Raw genomic sequence first — 24,912 nt, forward strand, 5'->3', positions numbered from 1 at the left:
CAGGAGGGAAGTTTATGTAAAAATATGTGAAGGGTTGGAATAGAGTGTGTGTTGGAGCCCTGCAGAGTTTGCCGCCCCCCAAGCTAACATACATCTCCTAAGCAGGAACACATCACTATCTCCCCAAGCATTCTGTCCAAATAATGTGCAGTTAATTTATGACCTTTCCATTTAACCCTGTGTTATTCAAACTCTGTTCAATGAAAAGTGTAAACTCACCACATAAACACTCTATATACAAAATAAAATTCCCCAATAAAGATCAGAACATGATGTTCACATTAGCATGGAAGCACAATTGAATGAATGCTGATTATTCAGAGAATTACTGTATTTATGTTTATTGAGGATTGTTTTTTTTATGTACTAACAGTTAAGCTTCATACACAAAATACGAAAATCGGATCAAAAATTGCACTTTTGAAGAGTTTGTGCATATGAGCATATCATTTTTTTTTTTTTTTGGTGGGGGAGTGGATCTTCGGTTGGAGTTCCCACACTTTTTTCCCCAGGACTTGACCCCTGATTGTCACTGTACTAATTACATTAGCTGGAAAGGGTTTAAACATCTAGGGTGATCAAATGATCAACCTGTGTGCCTAGCCAGTGTTTTTGTGTATACAGTGTGCTGCTTTCACTAGGGGAAGAGATCGATTCTAGTCCCTGCTTTGCAGAGACACAGGATACATCCCTTCCACCCTATCAGAACTGAAATATGCCTTGTTTACATAGGCATATCTCAGTTCTCTGTGTTTTATTGATGATCAGTGGGTGCCGGAAGACATCAAGTGCTCTGCACCTACAGATCGGCTTCTGCCGGCCAGGCACATGAGCGCAGAGCTGTGCTCTAAAATCTTCTAAGTACTGCCCTTTTTTTATAAATCACAGAGACAGGAGCACACAGCATTAGCAAACACAGAGGATTATATGCAATTGTATATGTTATTTCAGCAGCAGGAGGGGAGGGGCCAGGCACTTGACACAGAGCAGTCAGGCAGTCAGAGGAGAGACAGGAGAGCTGCGGATGACAGAGGCACGTAAACTGACCACAGCATCAGGGCTCAGAAGCCATGATATACCATGGTCAGTTTACAGAGAGGAGGGTAGAACCAGGTAGGTTCAGCTAGGTTCAGCCAGGTGTTTCAGATGATACAGGAGGCTACATTTCACAGCATAAGTACTGTACTATATAACATGCTTTAAAGTAACAGGATCTTTTTTTTACTCTTTTTTTAGGGTAACAAACGCTTTAACTCTGTTGTGAAATGCAAAGTATAACATATATAATGCACCTGCATATGTTTACCTATGTACAGTGAAGATATAAAGTCTACACACCGCTGTTAACCACTTACCCACTGGGCACTTAAACCCCCTTCCTAACCAGACCAATTTTCAGCTTTCGGTGCTCTCACATTTTAAATGACAATTACTCAGTCATGCAACACTGTACCTACATGAAATTGTTGCCCTTTTTTCACAAAAATAGAGCTTTCTTTTGGTGGTATTTAATCACTGCTGGGTTTTTTATTTTTTTTATGCTATAAAAGAAAAAAGACTGAAAATTCTGTAAAAAAATGCATCTTTCTTCGCTTCTGTTATAAAATTTAGCAAATTAATAATTTTTCTTCATATATTTTGGCCAAAATTTATACCGCTACATATCTTTGGTGAAAATAACCCAAATCGGTGTATATTATTATGTCTTTGTGAAAGTTATAGAGTCCACAAGCTATGGTGCCAATCTCTGAAAATTGATCACACAGGAAGTACTGAAAGCCTATCTCATTTCTTGCGACCCTAACAAGCCAAGAAAGTACAAATACCTCCCAAAGGATCCCTTTTTGGAAAGTAAACATCCCAAGGTATTTAGTAAGAGGCATGGTGAGTTTTTTGAAGTTGTAATTTTTTCCCACAATTCTTTGCAAAGTCAAGATTTTTTTTTTCCAAAATTGTTATGTTAGCAGGTTATTTCTCACAGCATATGCATAGCACAAATTACACCCCAAAACACATTCTACTATTCCTCCTGAGTATGGCAATACCACATGTGCATACACAGCGTGGCCACATACAGAGGCCCAACATGCCATCAGGTGTTCTTGGAGCATAAATTACACATACTGTATAATTTCTTCACTACATCTAATGTCGCGTACACACGATCGGAATTCCGGACAGAAAAAGACCGTTGAGAGCTTTTCAACAGAAAATGCGACCGTGTGTATGCTCCATCGGAATTTAGCTGTCCGAATTCCCGCCAGCCAAAAATGAATAGCATGTTCTCAATTTTCCCGACGGAAAAACTTTCTGTCGGAAATTCCGATTGTGTGTATGCATTCCAACACGCCAAAAATCACGTATGCTCAGATTCAACTACGAGAGTGAAGCCATTGGCTACTGGCTATTGAACTTCCTTTTTCAAGTCCCGTCATACGTGTTGTACGTAACTGCGTTCTAAACAATCAGAATTTGGTGTGACCGTGTATAGGCAAGACAGCCTGAGCGGAATTCCGTCAGAATTCCATCGGGAAAACCATCAGAGCTTCTTCTGATGAGAATTCCGATTGTGTGTACGCGGCATTACACTTTTGAAGGCCCTGGATCACCAGGACAATGGAAACGCCCAAAAATTACCCAATTTTGGAAAGAAAACAACCAAATGTATAATCTATGAGGCATATCAAGTCTTTTGAACATGTAACATTTTTCTACAAGTTTTTGGAAAATGTGTAAAGAAAATGAAAACGCATTTTTTTTACACAACCTTGTCCATTTACACAATGTTTCTAATACATAGCATGTACTTACCAATAAATTACACCCCAAAATAGATTCTCCTACTCCTCCTGAGTATGGTGATACCACATGTGTGGGACTTTTCCACAGCGTGGCTACATACAGAGGACCAACATGCAGGGAGCACCATCAGGTGTTCTAGGGACATAAGTTTCAAATCTAATTTGACTACCTATTACACTTTTGTGATGCACTGTAGTGGCATGGATGTGGCATGGATGAGCATGAATGGGGATGGATGAACCGTGGATGGGGATGGCTGAGCATGAATGAGTATGGCTGAGTATGGCCGGGTACGGCAGAGTATGGCTGAGTATAGATGGGATAGCTGGGTGCGGCTGGTAATGCTGGGTACGGCTGAGTATGGCTGGGTATGGCTGGGTACAGCCGAGTATTGCTGGGTATTGCTGGGTATGGCTGAGTATGGATGGGTATGGCTAATTATGGATGGGGGTGGATGGGATGGCTGAGCATGGATGGATGGATGAGTATTGCTGAGTATGGATGGATGGATGAGTATGCCGAGTATGGATGGATGGATGAGTATGCTGAGTATGGATGGTTAAGCACAGATGGATGGATGAGTATGCTGAGTATGGATGAGTATGGTTGGATGCATGGGTTTGCTGAGCATGGATGGGTATGGATGACTGAGTATGGGTGGCTAGAATGGGCACAGAGCAGCCCTGTGGGCATTACACATCTAGCCCACAGCACTGCTGCCACCGATCTATCTCTTCTCCACTCGCACTGTAAATAGCCAATAGGTATGGGGAGGGGAGAGAGGAACCGGACATGTCGTTGGACTTTCGTCGGATTGCTTACAAGTGATCACTTCATCATTTGATGGATTGATCACGTGGTAAACGGCCGCTATCAGCAGCCATTTAGCGTGATCTGTGATGTCTCGGGTCGGTCACAGATATTCCCGGGTGTGCACCCCATGGGGGCACGCGAGACCGGGATTCTGGGAGGACATCATAGTACACCCTCCCAGAGTTATCCAACCACGCTGCAGCCGTCATTCGCCTAGTGGTTAAAATGTCCGCTTTCTGTGATGTAAAAAAAGAGACAAAGATAAATTATTTCAGAACTTTTTGCATATTTAATGTGACCTATAAACTGTACAACTCAGTTGAACAACTTCAATCTTTTAGGTGGGAAGTAAAAATAAAAAAATAAAATAATATGGTTGCATAAGTGTGCACACCCTTAAACTAATACTTTGTTAAAGCACCTTTTGATTTTATTACAGCACGCAGTCTTTTTTGGGCATGAGTCTATCAGCATGACACATCCTGACTTGACAATATTTGCCCACTCTTCTTTGCAAAAGCACTCCAAATCTGTCAGATTGTGAGGGGATCTCCTGTGCACAGCCCTCTTCAGATCACCCCACAGATTTCCAATGGAATTCAGGTCTGGGCCATTCCAAAACTTGAATGTTCTTCTGGTGAAGCCATTCCTTTGTTGATTTGGATGTAGGCTTTGGGTCGTTGTCATGGTGAAGGATGAAGTGAAGTGAAGGATGACGTTCCTCTTCATGTTCAGCTTTCTGGCAGAAGCCTGAATGTTTTGTGCCAATATTGTCTGGTATTTGGAACTGTTAGTAATTCCCTCTACCTTGACTAAGGCCCCTGTTACAGCTGAAGAAAAACAGCCCCAAAGCATGATGTTGCCACCACCATACTTCCCAGTGGGTATAGTGTTCTTTTAGTGATGTGCAGTTCTGTTTTTGTGCCAAACATATCTTTTTGAATTATGCCCAAAAAGTTCAACCTTGGTTTCATCAGACCAGAACACATTTTACCACATGCTTTTGGGAGACTTCAGATGTGTTTTTGAAAAATTTAGCTGGGCTTGGATGTTTTTCTTTATAAGAAAAGGCTTCTGTCTTGCCACTCTACCCCTTAGCCCAGACATATCAAGAGTACGGAAGATTGTTATCACCACACAGCCAGTACTTCCCTGATCAGTTTTCTTCTCGTATTTTTATTAGCTTTGGAGGGACGTCCAGTTCTTGGTAATGTCACTGTTGTGACATATTTTCTCCACTTGATGATGACTGTCTTCACTGTGTTTCGTGATATATCTAATGTCTTGGATACTCTTTTACCCTTCTCCTGACTGATACCTTTTAACAATGATCCCTCTGATGCTTTGGAAGCTCTCTCCGGACCATGGCCTTTGCTATAGGATGCGACTAAGAAAATGTCAAGAAAGACCTACTAGAACAGCTGAACTTTATTTGGAGTTAATTAGAGGCACTTTAAATGATGGCAGGTGTGTACTGACTCCTATTTAACATGAGTTTGAATGTGATTGCTTAATTCTGAACAAAACTACATCCCCAGTTATAAGAGGGTGTGCACACTTATGCAACCACATAATTTTAGTTTTTTTTATTGTTACTTCCCCCCTAAAAGATTTCAGTTTGTTTTTCAACCGAGTTGTACAGTTTATAGGTCACATTAAAGGTAGAAAAAGTTCTGAAATGATTTATCTTTGTGTCATTGTTGTACATCACAGAAACCTGACATTTTATTAGGGGCATGTAAAAGTTTTATATCCACTGTATGTGTAGGTGGATTGGTGTGTGTGTGGGGGGGGGGGGGGGGTGCTTTAACAAATGTTCTATGTATTTTTTATATTGTATGTATTGCTTTATTGCTATCAAAGCTATGCGATAGCATACTGTATATATACAATGTATACTGTATAAGGACCAAAATATTTTTTTTTATTTTGCCTCATTTACAGAGAACAAATGTACTAGCTCAAGTCGCTAACAGTCATGATTGGTCTAAACCTTGTCGAAACAATGCAAATAAAAAAAAAAACGTCACTTCATAAATAAGCATTAGCAAATACTTATAGCAGGCATGTCCAAAGTCCGCCTTGCAGGCCAATCATGGCCCGTGTTCCAGTTTTCGAATTGCCTGCCCGGTAATTTGGACATGTGTATTTTTTGGGACCCCAACAAATCCCAGAGCTCTGGGGGCCATAAAAGATATACATGCTGGCTGCCTTGGAGGGGACAGGGAGGAGACGGGACGAGTGGCATACATAAAGGCGAATTTCCTGTTTGCACAGCGGCTTCTATAATAGGAAGTCTCCTGCGCTGCCATTGGATGACTGTTCTGTCCATCATAGGAGGCTGGAATTTGTATTAAATAGGCCGCGATTCTGCTTTATGTAATCTGTTGGCACTCGTCCCGCCCCCTCCCTGTCTTATCAGAGGCAGCAGATGGGCATCAATCAGGGTGCACTGATGGCAATGGTGAGTCTGCATTCTTGGTAATGGGGGTGCTGCATTCCTGGTAATGGGGGTGCTGCATTCCTGACAATGGTAAGGCATGGCAATGGTAAGGCTGCATTCATGGCAATGGTGGGGCTGAATTCATGGCAACGGTGGGGCTGCATTCATAGCAACGGTGGGGCTGCATTCATGGCAACGGTGGGGCTGCAGATGGGCACTAATTGGGCTGCATTCATGGGCGCTGCCCCTTATTTTGCTTCACCGTTCTTTATTTAAAATGTTATTATGTTCCTGAAACTTCCCTTTTAACCACTTCCCGACCAGCGCACGACGATGTACATCGACAGAATGGCACGGGCAGGCATATTGGCGTACATGTACGTCCAATCTTCAATACCGCCCTGCCATCGGGAGCGCACCGCCGGCGGTGCGCTCCCGCGCTGGTCGGGACCCCCGTGAGTCCGGCCGCGGGACCCGCAGACTCGATCGCCGCGGGCATCCCCGCGATCGTCTCACGGGACGGCTGAATGGAGGAAATGCCGTGTAAACAGCATTTCTCCATTCTGCCTAGCAACTAGTGACGCTGATCTCTGCTCCATGGGATTGGAGCAGAGATCAGTGTTCACTAAATGAAAGCCCAACCCCCCCACAGTTAGTAAAACACCCCTAGGAACACTTAACCCCTACACTGCCACCCACTGGTTAACCCCTTCACTGCCAGTGTCATTTACACAGGAATCACTGCATTTATATAGCAGTGATTGCTGTATAACTCCCAAAAATGTGTCAAAAATGTCCGATGGGTCCCCCACAATGTCACAGTCACAATAAAAATCGTTGATCGCCGCCATTACTAGTAAAAAAAAAAAATAATAAAAAATTATTAATAAAAATGTAATAAAACTATCCCTATTTTGTAAACGCTATAACTTTTGCGCATACCAATCAATAATCACTTACCAAAAATATGTAGAAGAATACGTATCGGCCTAAACTGAGAAAAATGTTTTTTTTATATATTTTTGGTTGATATTTATTATAACAAAAAGTAAAAAATAATGCGTTTTTTTCAAAATTGTCGGTCTATTTTTGTTTATAGCGCAAAAAATAAAAACCGCAGGGGTGATCAAGTACCACCAAAAGAAAGCTCTATTTGTGGGAAAAAAAGGACGTCAATTTTGTTTGGGAGCCATGTCGCATGACCGCGCAATTGTCAGTTAAAGCGACGCAGTGACGAATAGCAAAAAGTGGTCTGGTCTTTGACCAGCAAAATGGTCCGGTCTGAAAGTGGTTAAAGTGACGGTGCGTGTTATATGCTGATAAATACGATATAGCTAAATAAGACTCCCAAGCTCATCTCTTCACCATATACAGCCATAAAGTTAAGAGAATTCTTGTTGGGCAGTGTATTAGTGCTTGGACAAACACACTTAAGCCTCGTGCACACAGTCCAAATGTTGGCAGGGGATTGTCTGTTGACAGACTGTTGCCCTAAAATCTTTTACCTTTAGTACACTCCTTTTGATAACTGTTGTCCAACTTTCGGCCAACAAATGTTGGATGGCAGGCTAGTAAATTTTCAGTGGACAACTGTTTGACGTCAGATTTTTGTATGGTCAGTACACAAATCTGTCACACAAAAGTTGAATGTACAAACAAGCATGCATGGAATCATTGCTCACCAAACACACAATCAGCAGAAAGGGCCAAAAGGGTGGCACTCAAGAGCTGAAATTCCTCGTAGTATGTCACTATGTTCCTGTTTGTTGCATGACAATTGTGTATTGTTAGTATGCAAGGCAAGATCCTGGCTAGGGATGAGCCGAACACCCCCCTGTTCGGTTCGCACCAGAACCTGCGAACAGACCTAAACTTCGTGTGAACTTTAGAACCCTATTAAAGTCTATGGGACTCGAACGTTCACAATCTAAAGTGCTCATTTTAAAGGGTAATATGCAAGTTACTGTCCTAAAAAGTGTTTGGGGACCCGGGTCCTGCCCCAGGGGACATGGATCAATGCAAAAAAAGTTTTAAAAACGGCTGTTTTTTCAGGAGCAGTGTTTTTAATAATGATTAAAGTGAAACAATAAAAGTGTAATATTCCTTTAAATTTCGTAACTGGGGGGTATCTATAGTATGCCTGTGAAGGGGCGCATGTTTCTGGTGCTTAGAACTGTCCCTGCACAAAGTGTCATTTGTGCAGGAAAAAAAGTCTTTTAAAATCACTTGCGGCTATATTGTCGGCTCCCCCGTAATACAGAGAACACTCAATGAGTGTTCTCTGTATTAGCCGACAATTCATTCATCCATTGATAAAAAAAAAAAAAAGCGTGGGGGTTCCCCTAAATTCAATTACCAGGCCCTTCAGGTCTGACATGGATATTAAGGGGAACCCCGCATCAAATTAAAAAAAAAATTGACGTGGGGGTCCCCCTAAAAATCCACACCAGACCCTTTATCCGAGCACGCAACCTGGCAGGCCGCGGGAAAAGAGGGGGGGGGGGGGGACGAGAGAGCGCCCCCCTCCCTCCTGAACCGTACCAGACCACATACCCTCAACATTGGGAGGATGCTTTGGGGGTCTGTGACCCCTCAAAGCACCTTGTCCCCATGTTTATGAGGACAAGGGCCTCATCCTCACAACCCTGGCCGGTGGTTGTGAGGTTCTGCGGGCAGGGGGCTTATCAGAATCTGGAAGCCCCCTTTAACAAGGAGACCCCCAGATCCCAGCCCCCCCTGTTTGAAATGGTAAGGGGGGGGCTTCACAAAGAAAGTGTACAAATGGTTAAATAAGACAAACACACTTTTGAAAAATTCCTTTATTAAAAATAAAAAAAATAAAAAAAAGATTCCAGCGGTGCTAATCCACTCTTGCTATCCAGCGACGAATCTCCGGGGTCCAGGTTTCCGTTACATCAGAGGGGGCGGGTAACCCATACGTCACTGGGGAACCCCTGGCTCCCTTCACCAGCGTCAGAGGGGGCGGGGTCAGGAGACAGGTGGCCCCGCCCTCCTAATATAAGAAACGTCAGCGCTGGGATCTCCGCAGTGTCTCCGCAGTGGAGACAGAAGATGGATGTATGGACAGCGCTGGACTGAGAGATCCCCCGTCGCTGGATATGATCATCCATCGCTGAACCCCGGAGATTCGTCGCTGGATAGCAAGAGTGGATTAGCACTGCTGGAATCTTTTTTTTATTTTTTTATTTTTAATAAAGGAATTTTTCAAAAGTGTGTTTGTCTTATTTAACCATTTTTACACTTTCTTTGTGAAATGGTAGGGGTACTTTTGTACCCCCTTGCCATTTCAAACAGGGGGGCGGGATCTGGGGGTCCCCTTGTTAAAGGGAGCTTGCAGATTCTGATAAGCCCCCCACCCGCAGACCCTCACAACCACCGGCCAGGGTTGTGAGGATGAGGCCCTTGTCCTCATCAACATGGGGACAAGGTGCTTTGAGGGGTCACAGACCCCCAAAATATCCTCCCAATGTTGAGGGTATATGGCCTGGTACGGTTCAGGAGGGAGGGGGGCCACTCTATCGTCCCCCCTCTTTTCCTGCGGCCTGCCAGGTTGCGTGCTCGGATAAAGGGTCTGGTATGGATTTTTAGGGGGACCCCCACGTCAATTTTTTTTAAAATTTGATGCGGGGTTCCCCTTAATATCCATATCAGACCTGAAGGGCCTGGTAATTGAATTTAGGGGAACCCCCACGCTTTTTTAATTTTTTTATCAATGAATGAATGAATTGTCGGCTAATACAGAGAACACTCATTGAGTGTTCTCTGTATTACGGGGAGCCGACAATAGAGCCGCAAGTGATTTTAAAAGACTTTTTTTCCTGCACAAATGACACTTTGTGCAGGGACAGTTCTAAGCACCAGAAACATGCGCCCCTTCACAGGCATACTATAGATACCCCCAACTACGAAATGTAAAGGAATTTTACACTTTTATTGTTTCACTTTAATCATTATTAAAATCACTGCTCCTGAAAAAACGGCCATTTTTAAATCTTTTTTTTGCATTGATCCATGTCCCCTGGGGCAGGACCCAGGTCCCCAAACACTTTTAAGGACAGTAACTTGCATATTACCCTTTAAAATTAGCACTTTAGATTTCTCCCATAGACTTGTATAGGGTGTTCCGGCTTTTCGAATTTGCTGCGAACAGCCCAAATTGTTCACTGTTCGCTGAACAGGCGAACAGGCAATGTTCGAGTCGAACATGAGTTCGACTCGAACTCGAAACTCATCCCTAATCCTGGCACACGCCCTTTTGACAAAAATCAGACGCTCGGTTGGCCAACAATCGTACTGCGTGTACGAGGCTTTAGGCCGAATTTGAATGGTTCAGAGAATGTCAGGCAAAATGGTCGGCCCTTATGCACATTCACTTCATCAAATCTGGCCCTCTTTCAAAAAAGTTTGGACACCCCTGACTTATAGCAACAGATGTTTACTTTTAGTTCATTTATTTACATAATTTAAAAGAATCCGTTCTTATGAAACCTGCCTATCAGACAATCCTCAGTGATAGCATCCATTCTATGATCTCAACTGCAAACTAGATCCAGGGTAGTGGGAACACCTGCATAGCTCTACCGAAAAGTCAGATGACTATTTGGAACTGGTATGGGATTCAGAGAGAGCTGCTGTTGCCTTCAGCCAGGTATGTATCTTAAGGACTGAATACCTTAAGCTAGCTGTGTTCAAATTATCATATTCAATTAAAATAAAATGGATTAATCGACAGTTGCACTCGTGTTCTTTTATGAATGCAGCCTAAAACTCCCGGTGTGTGTGAACTGATAACAGTTTTGTCTCTCGGGGTTTCGTTGACATTAACAAGACGCACGCTTCAAAACAATTACTGCATTTAATACAGGAAAATTTAGCAAAGAGATGACATATTGCCTAACCTTTAGCTAAACGTGTATGTTTGAAATTGCTGGGCTTTCAGGACAATTCTCTGTAAAAACAAGCTTGAATAAAGCAATTTTAGACCTAGCCACTGAGATCATTCTGCAAAATCTCCCAGCCAGGGCATTGCAAAGCCATGTGTATATTTAGTTACTGTAATTGTAAAGTTTTTACAGTGCTTATGGTTGTAATACCAAATAGTGTTTAGCTGGTATGGCGTCCCCTTAGGCCCCTTTCACACTTGGGCGGTTGTTAGCGGCGATTTACCGTCAATTTAATGGCGCTATTCTCGGCTGCTAGGGGGGGCTGTAAAAGTGCCCCACTAGCGGCCGAGAAAGGGTTAAACCACCACAAATCGCTGCTGCAATATAGCCACACTGTCCAATTGATTTCAATGGGCAGGAGCGGTGAAGGAGCGGTGTATACATCGCTCCTTCACCACTCCAAAGATGCTGCTAGCAGGACGTTTTTAGCTCCCTGCCAGCGCACCGCTCCAGTGCGAAAGCCCTCAGGACTTTTACATTGGAGACACAGCAGCAGCTATTTTAGAGCGCTTTGCAGGCCCTATTTTTAGCGCTGTAGCGCCTGCAAAGAGCCCCAGTGTGAAAGGGGTCTTAAAGAAACCCTATCCCTGTAGATTTTAAATGACACACTAGTAATGTAGCAGCAGGGTGGAGTAAACAACATTCAGTGGAAAGACTTAAATTCTGATCTCTGTATGTCAGTGAAGCTAGCCATTACGCTGCCACAGCAGTACAATGTCCTTAATTACCACCACACCAGTCACAGTGTCCCTTATCATCATCACACTATTCACAGTGTCACCATAATAGAGCAGTCAGTCGTGGTGTCCTCGATCGCCACCACACCAGTCTCAGTATCAACAATCAGCACCACACTAGTCGCAATGTTGCCAGACTAATGTAAGCCATCAACAGTGCTTTTGATTACTGTTAAACCAGTTGCAGTATCACCAGAGCAGTGTAAGCCAGCAACAATATTCTTTAAACCCTTCACACCAGTCCCAGCGCCACCAGACAAATGTAAGCCATCAACAGTGTTCCTGATTGCCATCCCACCAGTACCAGCATCACCAGACCAGTGTAAACAAGAAACTGTGTTCTTGATCTCTGCTACACCAGTTGTAGTGTCACATCAGTGACAATGTCATCAGACCAGTACAACTAGAAACAATATTCCTGACTGCTAGCCATACCAGCGCCAGTGTCACCAGAGCCAGTGTGGCCATCAACAGTGTCCCTGATCACTGTGAGCCTGCCTCCTGTACTGATCCTGAACTGTTAAATGACAATGTTTCTGCTTGCTGTCTGCACCAATCCTTTTCCTGTTTGCTGACCATATTTCTGACTGACAGCTGAACTGAACCATTTGTATGTCCCACTGTCCATATTCCCGTTAGAGAAACCCCTACAAAAAAACTGCACTCCTGGAACCACAGGAACTCTTTTGTTCTTGCTTTCTTCAGTCTCCTGTACTTTCGAGCCAGTGAACACAGCATTCCTGGGGGAATCGATGTACCAGTAGGAAAAGTTTGTTTGACTTATAGGAAGGGGTATTGCTATAGGTGACACTACACTAAACTATATTCCCTGACCTCTAGTACAGAGGCGAACATTACAGTACGAAGAGGTTAGGGACTGCCTGTCGGTTTTGTTCATAATTCGGACGCGCATGCACAGAACGGCATTTCCGCTGTTTTCCAATGTTTTCCGATGTTGTTTTCTGACGTTGTTTTCTGATGTTTTCCAATACTTTCCGATGTGCCCACTGGCGCCACCTGCCAATCGTAAGTAGGAGTCGTTCGCAAGTCAAGTGTTTGTAACTTGGGGACTCCCTGTACATTAAAATATTTGATACAGTGGGTCTCACACATGTAGTATCTTCAAACTCTGGAGGAGTAGAAGAATGTACTTTGGGGATGAAATTGCAAATATACACATACCATGTGTGAAAAATATTGTATTAAATTGACAACTTTGTTTAAAAAAAAAAACTATTTTCCTTCTGCAATTTCCAAAAGTATGTGGCAAAGAATAATTTTTCAAAAAGACTCACCATGCCTCCTAAAAAATACCTTAGGGTGTTAGCTCTCTAAAATGTGGTTATTTTGTGGGTGTTTCCACTGTCCCTGGTGCTTCAGGGTATCCAAAAACATGATAGGTAGTCAGCAAAATAGAGGCATAATTTATATCCCTAGAAAGCCTGCTCCTTGAATTGTAGGCCCCTTCATGTTGCTAGGCTGCAAAAAAGTCTCACGTGCATGATATCCCCATACCAATGAGGAGTAGCAGAATGTGTTTTGGGGTGTAACTCCAAGTATGCCCATACTGCGTGTTGGGGAAATTAGTTGACAACTTTGTGCTAGAAAAAATATTTTTTTTCCAAAAACATGTAGCAATAAATTAAATCTTCAAAAGACTCACCATGCCTTTTAAAAATACTTTTGGGTGCTTGCTCTTCAAAGTGTGGTCATGGGGGGGGGGGCGTGGCCTGCTGCAGACCGTGATGGAGGCCTGAGTCCCGAGCTCAGCTCCACTGTTAGGATCCAGAGCAACCCCAGGCAACTGCTCGACCCCCGATCTGGCTGCACTGTGGGACAGGGGAGGACTCAGGACCATCCTGGGCATGTTCAGGAAGTGATACAAGCCAACTGCACCCCGCCACCTAACGGACTAATTTAGCAGCATGGCTATGAACTCGACCCAAGATGGTGCCTTCACTGGGAGCCAGGGTAATGTAACACCCACCTCCTAGCTGCAGAGATGCAGCCCCCCGCCAGGAGCATCATCATGCCACACTCTCCAGGGACAGTGCTAGGGAGGACATGGACACCTTGCCCTCACCAGACACCTCGTCCTCACAGAAAAGCATGGATAGAGGTAAGAGGCTGGCATCCTTCCCTTCCCTCTCCCCTAGCAAAGAACCCCAGCCCAAAAAACAACAGTGGGCTAATCTGGCCATTGGCACAGGGCATACTCCAACTCTAGAAGCCATCCATGTGTCATATAACCCTTTGACAGAAGAAATATTAAAATCCATGCTACTTATACTGCAAACGTGCTTGAGGAGAACATGCATGACCATGTTAAAGCACATAACAAGCTATTAGATGCACATGACCACCATGCATCTGAAATACAGCATATTAAATTGAAATGAGCTGATTTAGAGGATCGCTCTAGATGAAACATTATCAAATTTAGAGGCGTCCCTAAATCAATAAAAACAAATTAGATCACTCCTTATCTGCAGCAACTGTTTTCACAATTATTACCTCGCTTAAATGCACACAACATCACCATTGATCGGGTGCACAGAATCGCTAAGCCTGCACACCTTCCCCCAGACACCCCAAGAGATATCCTGGCACAAGTACACTACTTTCATATCAAGGAACAAATACTCCATGCAGTCAAAACCACTAAACTGGTACCAGCAGTGTACACTAACATTCTGCTGTTCAGTGATCTCTCAAAGGCTACCATGAAAATGTGAAGCTCCTTTACTCCGATCACCTCTATCCTCCAAGAGCAGAAAATCACTTACAAGTGGGGCTTTCCTACTAAATTTTTGGTCACCTATCAACAGCAAATAATTCCCATCCTTACACCCAAAGATGGGTACAAAAAAATTAACCAATTGGGGATTTCTTTCCCCCCCCCCAACACAACGGAGCATATGGTTTTCCAACCAACTCCACCATAATCCCGGAACCGGGCACCAGATAAAGTCGGGCTAACCACTACTAAGGCCTTCGGTCCCATGTATACATTGGATCCTACATAGGTAACGTTATATCCACCCCCTATGTTATAGTGTGCTACACACACCAATTTTGCTATTTTTGTTGTTTTTTCTTTTTTCTTGTTGATATAATTACCTACTGATACATTCTGATACTTCCTCTAATACGTTACAATAATTTAAAATTGTTTATCCTGTGACACACCGCTTATCTTGGACCTAATTTGTATATGGGTATATTGATTTGATATACCTATTGCACACAATAAGTGTACGTCATAGGTGTAGTCTCGCTCCCTTTATCTCCCTCCTCAGGTAATATCCACCAAAATGGGCATCACAATCACCTCACTCAATGTCAAAGGATTAATTTCCCCCTTCAAATGTTAACTCCTATGGAAAGAAGCTCTGACCCATCAAGCAGACGTGCTTTCCATGCAAGAAAAGCACTTCACCAAAAACAAATCCCCCACATGCTCACATAAACGCTACCCACATTGCTTCTTTGTCCGTGCCCCTAAGATAAAAAGAGGAGTCATGATCGCAATCAGCTCTTCTGTTTTTATCGCACTACATCATGTGTGGCTGATGCAGAAGGCAGGTACTTGATTCTATCCATGAGGATTGAGAATCAACACCTTACTATAGTAAAATTTATTTTGAGCCATGTTGTGCATATAAAGATTCACTATCTTTATATGCACAACATGGCTCAAAATAAATTTTACACAAGCCTACTCTCTAAATTAGCCCCTTATAGATCCAGTAATACTATGTGGGAATTTTAATGACATTGTTGACACTTCCCTAGACACTACTAATCCAACTAAAAGAAGGCCCTCTGCATTGTCCTCTTTACTGAAAAAGGAGGATTTATAAGATCACTAGAGATGCCTACATGGTGAGGAGCGAGATTACACATTTTATTCCCACTCCCAACAATCTTACTCTCGGATCGACTTGTTTATCAGATAAATTCCTATTACAATCAGTCACAGAAGCACATATAGGTATAATTACCTGGTCTGACCATGTGCCAATATCCATTAAGTTATTCACCAACAACAAATCCTCAAGACATACTGTATGGAGACTAAACCCCTCCCTGCTCAACAAGCCCAACATATGAAGGGGGAATTTGATCTGAGATTAAGAGATAATTTGAACACAATTTACACGTAGTTGATAACCAATCTATTATCTGACATGCGCACAAAGAAATGCAAGAATTAGAATATGTTAACAATCACTTTCCACCATCCACCAAAATGTGCCTAGATTTAAAAAAAAAAACTCTGAAACCAACTTATTGATAAAAAAAATCATAAAAATTTTGACTACTATATTAAATAATTACCTTACTGAAACCTGGCAAAGCCCCTGGTAGTTTGGCGAAATACCGCCCAATCTCACCCCTAAATACAGACACCAAACTAAATGCAAAACTCTTAGCACAATGTCTTTCTTTGAATATCCCCAAAATAATCCACCCAGACCAGGTGGGAATTTGTACCAGGCAGGCAAGTCTCAGATGGTACCAGATGCCTCATTGATTTAATACAATGGGTGGAATGCAACCAAACGCCTTCTCTCTTCTTGTTACTTTCAGAGAAGGTGTTTGACAGGGTTCACTGGACATACATGGAAACTGTACTAGGCAAATTTGGTTTGTCTGGGACAATACTATCAGTCATCCTGAATCTATACTCTTCCCCAAGCATGTGAGTTTGGACATCTGGCATAAAATCAGACCCCTTTACAATCACTAATGGCACAAGACAAGGGTGCCCACTTTCCCCCTTGATCTTTGCCATGGTAACGGAACCACTTGTACAAACCATCAGGTTGACAGTGGCAATAACGGGTATCAAAATCGGGGACCTAGAAAACAAATTGGGCCTATACGCAGACGACATCATCATCACCTTAATTAATCCCAAATCATCCCTTCCAGCTGTCCTAAAGACCCTCGAACACTTCAGCTCAGTCTCTCTCTATAAAATCACCCACAGTAAATCCACTATGTTAAGCTTAGGTATCGACCCACAGACCAAACATATTAACTCAAAAGAAACCCCCTTCATGTGGTCTGCAAGTTCCTCACTCCCGTACATGGGAATTCACCTAACTTTACTTACCCAAACAGGACTTCTTTAAGAGTAAATTATGATGACCTCCAAGAAAGGCTTATGTGCATATCCAAAGAACTGAGCCACTTCCCTGTCTGACTTAGGCAGGTAGAATAGCTCAAAAATGTATCTGCTTCCCCACATCCTGTATATGTTTCGCACAATCCCAATACACTTTCTACCCAACCAATTAAAACACTTACAAGGAATAATCAACACAAGAAATCCAGACTCATGAAAGACACTCTCTTCACCCCTGTACAATAGGAGGGAATGCAAGCCCCTAATGTCCAGGCATACTACAGAGCAGTTGTACTGGACCAACTCAGAGAATGGTGGTTACTTAAATCCAACAAAACATGGATCCAAATTGAATCCACAGCTCTCAACATCAACATGAAACATATTCTAACTGCTACCTTACTGAATTTCAAACCAAAACATCAATATCTAAACATGGGAGCAGCAGCACTATGAGTATGGTCAGCCTCCACGCAACACACCAAAGGATTACTCAGGTCCATTCTTTCTAGACTCCCAATCAAAGTGATAGAACTCCTAAAATTCGGACTTGGCTCTCAAAACCTGGATACAAAAAAGGGCTCAACAACTTTGGACAACTAGTATCCACTTCAGGGATACACCCATCCTCACATTTGCAACAAACATACGACATCCCTGCTACAACATTCTTCTTATACCTCAGAATTTGATCAATACTCTCCAAAATTGATATCACAGATAAAGACTCTCCAATGCTTACTATCTTAAAAGTGGACAAAGCCTCTGCTCCAACAGTTAAAGGAATCTCACTGACATACAAACTACTAACTACGACTTTCACAGACTATCCTTCAGCTTCAATCAATTTCTGGTCATCATTCTCAGATACTCCGCCCCCGTCTACACTGTGGCACTGAGCCTTCGTGTGTCCCACTGTACCTCCCATTGTGAATCCGCACAAAATCTATTCAACAAGTGGTATTTGACCCCGTCCAGGCTGGCTGCAATCTACCCCTCAACATCACCTCAATGCTGGAGAAGGTGCAATGAACTTGGAACTTTATGCCATATCTGATGGGACTGGCGTAACATTAAAAGATACTGGCAAGAAGTAACTGCTTTCATCTCTTCTGTATGCAATGTCTCTTTCCCATTAACCCCACTGGATATTCTTCTGTGTCTTACAATACCCAGGTGGGTTGTAAAATGGGGTCATTTTGTGAGTGATTCTCCTATTTTTGCACTTCATGGCCTCAAGATAGTTAGTCAAAAAATCTGATGAATTATTTATGCCCCTTGAAAGCCTGAAGTTACTTAATCCTATGGGTTCCATATGTATGTGTATATATATATATATATATATATATATATATATATATATATATATATATATATATATATATATATATATATATATATATATATATATATATATATATATATACACACACACACACACACACAGTATCCCACAAAAAAAGGAGTACACCCCCACTGAAGAAATTACACTTTGCTACAATGTAAAGTAGTGATTGTACAGCTTGTATAACAGTGTAGATTTGCTGTCACCTCAAAATAACTCAACACATGGCAATTAACCGCTTCAGCCCGGGAACATTTTACCCCCTTCCTGACCAGAGCACTTTTTACAATTCGACACTGCGTCACTTTATCTGACAATCACGCGGTCGTGCGACGTGGCTACCAAACAAAATTGACTTCCTTTTTTCCACAAATAGAGCTTTATTTTCATGGTATTTGATCACCCCTGCATTTTTTTTGGCGCTATAAACTAAAAAAGAGTGACAATTTTGAAAAAAAATGTTGCTATAATAAATATCCCCCAAAAATATATATACATTTTTTTTTCCCCTCAGTTTAGGCCGATACGTATTCTTCTACATATTTTTGGTAAAAAAAAAATCGCAATACGTGCTTATTGATTGGTTTGTGCAAAAATTATAGCGTTTACAAAATAGGGGATAGTTGTATGGCATTTTTATTAATATATATATTTTTTACTAGTAATGGCACCGATCAGCGATTTTTATCATGACTGAAACATTATGGCAGATACATCGGACATTTTTGACACATTTTTGGGACCATATACAGCAATCAGTGCTATACAAATGCAATGATTCCTGTGTAAATGGCACTGGCAGTGAAGGGGTTAACCACTAGGGGGAAGGGTAAGGGTTAAGTGTGTCCTGGGGAGTGTTTCTAATGGTGGGGGGGAGTGGCTATGTGTGACATGTCACTGATCTCTGCTCCCGATCACAGGGAGCAGAGATCAGTGACACTGTCACTAGGCAGAACGGGGAGTTGCTTGTTTACATTAGCATCTCCCCGTTCTTCCTCCCCATGAGACGATCGTGGGTTTCCTCATGGCGATCGAGTCCTCGGGACTGCGACCCAACTCATGGAGGTCTCGGCCGGTGTCCCAGAAGAGGCTTCCTTCTGGGAGGACAGCCATGCAGACAAATTTGGTACAGTGTGCAGTGTATGGTTTGAGCACTGACAGGCTGACCCCCCACCCCTTCAACCTCTGTAGTAATGCTGGCAGCACTCATACGTCTATTTCCCAAAGACAACCTCTGGATATGACACTGAGCACGTACACTCAATTTCTTTGGTCGGCCATGGCAAGGCCTGTTCTGAGTGGAATCTTTCCTGTTAAACTGCTGTAGGGTCTTGGCTACCGTGCTGCAGCTCAGTTTCAAGGTCTTGGTAATCTTCGTATAGCCTAGGCCATCTTGTAGAGCAATAATTATTTTTTTCAGATCCTCAGGGTTCTTTGCCATGAGATGCCATGCTGAACTTCCAGTGACTAGAAATCGAATTATTTTGGTATAATGTTGGATCACTGAATAATTGTCAAAGTATGATAGTACTGAACTGAAAATTCGCCTGGAAAAGAAGGATGTTGAATACGCCAGTCTTCAAGTACACAATATTTAACATGTTGGTATTCACATTCAGTGTTTGCTTGTTGACTGGCTCGTAAGTATGCAGTTGCTTATTGCTGAGACATATTGGAGACCCTCAGCTGCCTTTGTGCTATGCTGGGTAGACTTCTGGTGTGTCTCTGCATTTTTAAGAAGCATCTAGTACTTTAGGAGCACTGGCTATTTTTTATTTTTTATTTGTAACAAATAGAAGAAAGTATTTATGAGATTACAACGTTGAAAATGATGGCTTCAATCTCCCACCCAAACACCTGGTCAGACATGTGTGTTCTGATCCCTATACTTTGGAGATCTGCCACAATCTTAAAGAGTGGGTAAACCATATAGGCCATATTCATGATATAGAAACCATTATGCACTACAAACTAAACAGGCTACCTCACTTCAATAGCATGTGGCAGGCATGGAAAGACATTCAAACCTCTCTAACCTACAGAACTATAAAATGACCTAATACATTTAAGTTCACACAAAAACCCTGACCATTCTGGAGGGGAAACACAATAGCAACACAGGACACCTCAGTCCTCACTGCCCCTTTCCTCTTCCCATAAATTTTTTATTCTTTACACTGTGCTACACGCTACAATTCCTTCCTTTTCTTTCCTATTGGTTCACCCTACCTCGGAGCAGAACTTCTAATGAGCAGCTTACCTTATAAAGTTTTCGGTCATGATCAATATTAGTTCCCCGTTTTTGCATTGGCCTAAGTAAAGGGTTTACTAGCGCTCTTTGGGCTTTGTTGCAGGATGCAGTTTAATATTTTTACTAAATCAACAGAGCTTTACCACATTTACTAAACTCTAGGGGAAATTAGTGCCCAATCTATTGATCTTTAGTAAATGCACCCCAGTGTTTTTTTATTTTTTTATTCTTCAGTTTTTTCCATTTTTTTTTTCCCTTTTAATAAGACAGACTGCTAAATTTTGCTTCTGCACTGCTACAGGGTTTACTGCATCGAGTACATTTGACCTTTCTTCCATCCATATTATAGCTTTCTTGTAATATGTCTCTCATTTTCTAGCGTGCTTAAATAATCCTCATATGAGACATCTTATTGTTACTACGGCTTTTACCATTGCACTGTACACGATCTGTCTTAATTATACTTTTTGGCCTGTATTTTCTCTTATGTACATGAGAAGCACTTCATTTTTTCTGAAAGGATATTTAAAAATAAGAAGACAGTATTAAAGAAGAATCTCAAAACAACTGCTGATAAAATGAAAGAAGTGTGGTGAGGCCATATGTCCAAAAGCTGAAGCTAAAGGTCTTTCAACACCATAATGATATGTAGCACAATATCAAATCCAGCAAGGAATAACTCAAAGAGAAGAAATAGAGGGTTATAGACTGCTTAAGTCGAAGACATAATTTGATTCACATTGAAATGCTGTAGTTTTTATTTTAAATGATCAGGTCAAACTTCCTTGTATGAACTGACCTCACCCACCAACATCTTGCAACTAAAGGAATTTTTTCATGGAGAAGTGGTCAAAAATTGATGGGGGCAGTTTTACAAAATGTGTACAAAAATTAATTTCTGATAAAGGACACGTACGTGCTTACTTTTTTCCACATAATCTTATTGATATTTTTGTTAAATAAATTACTGAAAATGCAATTTTTTTATATGTGGAACCTGAAAGTGCCTGAAGGTGCCTAAAATGTAATTGTTCCACCCCGCCAGCACTGAAAACGACTGATTTGAGAACATCTACTCACACAATACTTTAGATTTTGATTCACGCTTTGCTTTAGTGCTCCAATCCACATAAATACATTTTATTGAGGATCTCATAATCTGATAATCTTCTAAAGCAGAAGAGAAATTGTCAACCACAAACTTTGCAGGTCCCACTATATCAAATATCTGATGTGAAAGATAATGTCACTGCTAGGCAGTTTCTCACAGCTGTCAGTCAGATTTAGTTGAGGAAAGATAGCACTGGACCCATAGGATTATCTTGCTGATAATGTTATTTTAGTATTAATGTGATGTAAATGATCTGGTTCCTGGGCAGGCAGCCTATACACCCCAGAGGATCTTCACAGTCTTCTTGGCCTGTACTGTAATGTAACAAAATTTGAAATTGAAGCACCATACAATTGCTAAGGGGTCCATATACAACGTTATTCCTATAAAAGTCAGAGGTAAATCGAAAAAGTAGGCAACACTTTTCAGGGAGTACAAGAGCACCCTCTTCATCAGGGCTAAAAAGAACATAAGAAGATCTACATATCAATCTGATATCAATAAAATGCCCCCTCAATATTTAAATCCAAAACGTCAATAAATTTTGGAAGTGTCAAAATTCATAAAGAAAAACTTTAGACAAATATGAGAACATACATAATAAAATATTCTGTTTTATAAAAAAATAAAATAAAAATAAAATATTATTAGTTAAATTGTTTGTTCTGGGTAATATATTTACCTAATAAGAAAAAATATATAAAATATAAGACTTGAACCATACATTAGTCAGATTCAGGTCACTTGTGCTGTCCTCTCAAGAGCTATCTGTGTTGAATTACCCTTTAGAAGGCATTTGACAAGTGATAAGCATTTTATCACCTCCTTACTACCTGTTTTAATCTTTTTAAACCCCTAAAACTTTGCACCAGCAATTTCCGGGATGCTCAATATGCATTTTTTTACCCGGTTCTCCTGCACATATACGTTGGCAAAATGGCACAGCTGGGCAAAGTAACGCACCCGTATGTTACTTTGAATTTCCTGCTGCACGTGCCTGATGAGAGCTCTGTGACCATGGTCGTGGGTCCCGCGGACTCGATCGGCGCGGGGATACCCGCGATTGTGTCAGGGAGCTCAAGAACAGGGAGATGCCGAAGTAAACAGCATCTCCCCGTTCTGCCTAATGACAGGATACTGATCGCCTGCTCCCTGTCATCGGGAGCAGCGATCAGTGTGGTGTCACACACAGCCACGCCCCATACAGTTAGAAACATTCCCCTAGGACACACTTAACCCCTACACTACCACCTAATGGTTAACCCCTTCACTGCCAGTGACATTTTTACAGTAATCAATGCAATTTTATAGCATCGATCGCTGTATTAATGCCAATGGTCCCAAAAATATGTCAAAATTGTCCAATGTGTCCGCCAAAATGTCACAGTCATGATAAAAATTGCTGATCGCCGCCTTTACTAGTAAAAAAAATTATTAATAAAAGTGCCATAAAACTATCCCCTATTTTGTAGACGCTATAACTTTTGCACAAACCAATCAATAAACGCTTATTTTTTTTTTACCAAAAATATGTAGAATACGTATCAGCCTAAACTGAGGGAAACATTTTTTTTTAATATATTTTGGGGGGGATATTTATTATAGCAAAACATGAAAAACAATGCGTTTTCAAAATTGTTGCTCTTTTTTTGTTTATAGCGCAAAAAATCTTAACCGAAGAGGTGATCAAATACCACCAAAAGAAAGCTCTATTTCTGAGAAAAAAAGGATGCCAATTTTGTTTGGAAGCCACGTCACACGACTGCGCAATTGTCAGTTAAAGAGATGCAGTGGCGAATCGCAAAAAACGATCTGGTCAGGAAGTGGGTAAATCCTTCCGGGGCTGAAGTGGTTACTGTTCTGCAACATCAAGTGTGAACTAGGCCTCAGGAAGTTACACATAGCTCTGACTAAAATTAAAAATAATATAAAAGCAAATGTTCTGATTTAGTACAACTGCAGTGGGTAGCTGGGTAGCCTTAGTGATAATTGATTGCATTCTCATGTTGCTCTTTGAGTGCATAATTTCTTCAAAGCTCAATCGAACTTTCAGCTTAAAATTGCTAAATACAATCCAGGTGCATCAAAACAAAAAGTCCTACAGTTGGTTTTCTTTAGAAAGTGGCCACAGGCGAGTGTAAAAGCCTGTTCCCTGCCAGCATGCCAACATAAACTCATACAAAAAGAAAAACATGCTATTCTCATTTTGGCTTTTTCTAAAATTACATAAAACAGTATGATCTTGTTATGATTGGTTATTATTATATTTTTTTTTTTTTTGCCTCTGTCATGCAGGTAACTTTTGCAAATGTAATAAAATGTCAGAAGATGGCGGTGCAATGCTTCTAGAATATACTCGAACCCACATTTAATAAAGCAATATTAAATCCAAAATAACTTTCATGTTAAAAGCATGTATTACTCCTAGTAAAGATGCAAAGAATCCAAAGTAAATGTGAGGTTTACGAGAAAGCTGTCATGAGGAAATCAATCTAGCAAGCAGCCTCCAGCTTCTTCTCAGTTTTTATGCTAAACCCTGGAAATAGAAAGATTGAAATGTGAATTATTGTTATCTGCATTCATCTTCAGGGTGGGAAAATCAGTACTAAATCTAACCAAGACATACATAAGTCTCGCGCCTGTTCCTTCGAAAAAAAAGTTTGAGAAAAAAAAGACAAAGACATACATATTCAATGTAAAGTAAAATTTGAGTTCAAGTAGCAATAAAAATTAGGGAGCATGTTTGTAGATATAAGTGTATGTAGATATACGGCAAATCCAAGTCAACTTGCTGGCCCGGGTTTGCTGGGTTTTTGGTTGCACAGTGAGTATGTCAGGAAATGCAAGTGAAGGAGCTGGTTTAAAAACCACTGTCACTTCCAGCGCTAATAGGTCTTCCAAGTTGTGGAGTAATAGATGTCAGATAAAATGTGAAAGGTATATATGGTATCCCAAAACTAGGTGGATGCTGCCTTCCTCAGATAGGGTAATCCGAAAGGAACTATAAGAAAAACAGAAATGGAAGGCGCGACTGACAAAATGCAACTGACAAAAGGCCATACCCCGTGTTCTGTGCATGTCCATGCACTGTGTTTATGGTCTTTTGTCAGTTGCATTTTGTGAGTACCCGCTTTTATATAAAAATTTCTTATTATTGAACTATCTCTGGTAATACACTAGGTGTGAGCGCCTTCCATTTCTGTTTTACTTGAATGAGCTGGTTGTTACATCATATATGGTTGTCGATGTTGATATTGCTGTTATCCACTTTTGTGTGATTCTGCTTCACGAAATAAAAGGCATTTGAATTTA

General features: G+C 41.5%; 1 long non-coding RNA gene across 1 annotated transcript; it reads left to right on the plus strand.

The window, feature by feature from the left end:
- The first annotated feature begins 1,718 nt into the window (after nucleotides 1-1,718).
- Nucleotides 1,719-24,912, plus strand: LOC143976114 (uncharacterized). The gene is made up of 2 exons (XR_013272516.1): nucleotides 1,719-1,884; nucleotides 23,260-24,912. It is a non-coding gene; the product is annotated as an uncharacterized LOC143976114 (long non-coding RNA).

This window comes from Lithobates pipiens, unplaced genomic scaffold (genome assembly GCF_037356315.1).
Source record: "Lithobates pipiens isolate NorthernLeopardFrog02 unplaced genomic scaffold, aLitPip1_a1.2 Scaffold_13, whole genome shotgun sequence".
NCBI classification, from domain to species: Eukaryota; Metazoa; Chordata; class Amphibia; order Anura; family Ranidae; genus Lithobates; species Lithobates pipiens.